Below are 1,946 nucleotides of genomic sequence, written 5' to 3' on the forward strand. Positions count from 1 at the left end.
TGAGTGCGTGCAGAAAACTTCCGCCTCCAAAACAGGCCCTGAAATGGCCTCAAATAAAAAAAACAGAGCTACCAAGGGCTAAAGCCATCTCCCACAGCATATACTGCCCTCTTGCTACACCGCGAAGGGCGACTCAATTTGAGACAATGCACTCTTGCACTTTCCGGCTGTGCTACTTGCAGAGACTTGCTCCCAAAACAAAAAAATGAAAGCAACACTGGTCCTCTTACCAGAACACCGCGAACTTGGTTTGCTTTCTTGAGCTCCTTACCACGAACAAGGCTTTGATACCATGTCATGATTGTGGGAGAGAAGGAAGGAGTCTCACTTGTAGCTTTCTTGCTTGCACAATGGGGGAATACACACACAGGTGGAGGCTGAAAACAGTTTTCCTCTTCTTAGTTGTGGAAGCCAAAAGAACTCAAGTACATAGAAATAGAAGAACCCTATATAAGGGTCTCAAACCAAACTCAACTAACTAAGGTGGCATACTAACTGAGCCACGAACTAGAGTAGATAAGGATAGCTATCATCTAGCTATTATTCACGGGCGGTGTACCAACCGCATCTGCAATTGACAAGTTGGTGACATAAATGCACAACGGTCACCCTGGCATATCACGAGTGGAGCTCGATATCTCAATATGATGTTCCCTCCAAAATGTACCAAAAGCACAAATAGGTAGGAAGCATGGTATTCCTACCAAAGTGTGCCAAAATGCACCAAAATGATTCAAAATAAACTACCCTAGTTCAAAATTGGGTACTTAAAGAACCAATTAGTTGGCACATGAATATGTGCATATCATGTTGTTTACAATATGAACCAAAAGGAAACAATATGCTAAAAGACACCAAAGGCAAAATTTCTTGTTTAGCTTCCACTTATTGGGCAAGAATCTACACGTCCTTAGCGATTCCAAGTCAATACAACATACATTCTAATGCATTTAGATTAGCCTCCACTTCTCTTACCTCTTCAGCATTACAAGGACCTGATTAATGTCATTCATCAAGGCATTGCCCAAACATAATAAGGTTCTCCTTAATTCTAGTTGTAACAATATTTGATCCCTCAATGCTCAACAAATTCTCTTTCTTTTGTTGAATAATTGCCTTCAACTCTAATAACCTACTAAACTTTTGCATGCACTTTGTGGGAACATTGTGAGAAATTGCCTCAAAATAAAAAATATAATTTGCTGCAAAAATTCCATACTTCAATATATTATAATCTTTGGTATATATGTTGCTAGTACCATGTGTGCAATTTGTCTTCTTGTTGGAGCTAGGTAGCCCACCTTGAAATGCACTATTAGCCCTCCTTCAATTGTCCAACTTCCTCTCCAATCCTCCAAGCTTTCTTTTGCACATGTTTAACACACTCTTTGGAAACTTTGCCCTTGCAAATTTATGTCATGCTGCATCCTTTTTAATAGCATTACACCTCTCAAAAGCATAGCACTTAGCAAACTTGGTTGTCATCTCTCCACACGAAGGGGGAGCCTAGTACATCTTATGGAAAAGGAGCCTGCAATTGTTTTAAAAAAAAGGTAGTAGATGGCTAAGGTAGATCTTCTCATTCTTTTGATACCAGAATTTAAAAACTATAAGCCACTAATAATTCAAAATATCTCAATCATATAAGTCCCTAGCGACCTTTACCTTTAGGCTCAAAGCATGCTACTCATGCAATTCTTTTGTTGTATAGTAAAATTTGATGAGTATTGGGTAGTCATCTGTTTTGTTTTTCCTTGCAATATAGCAAGTTGAAACACTTGTTTATCAAACATGCTTACAAAGTATTCAATTAGATATTGTCACATCAACTTGGCAAATGAAAACACTTGCAAAGCCGGTAATAGACACTTTATTTAGCTTGGATACTAGCCTCCTTTGAGTCTTAGAGCACCATCTTTTTATTACCATGCCCAATGGACTAGATC

This window comes from Lygodium microphyllum, chromosome 7 (genome assembly GCF_053477565.2).
Source record: "Lygodium microphyllum isolate KBCC chromosome 7, Lygodium_microphyllum_v1.1.10, whole genome shotgun sequence".
In the NCBI taxonomy this organism is placed as follows: domain Eukaryota; kingdom Viridiplantae; phylum Streptophyta; class Polypodiopsida; order Schizaeales; family Lygodiaceae; genus Lygodium; species Lygodium microphyllum.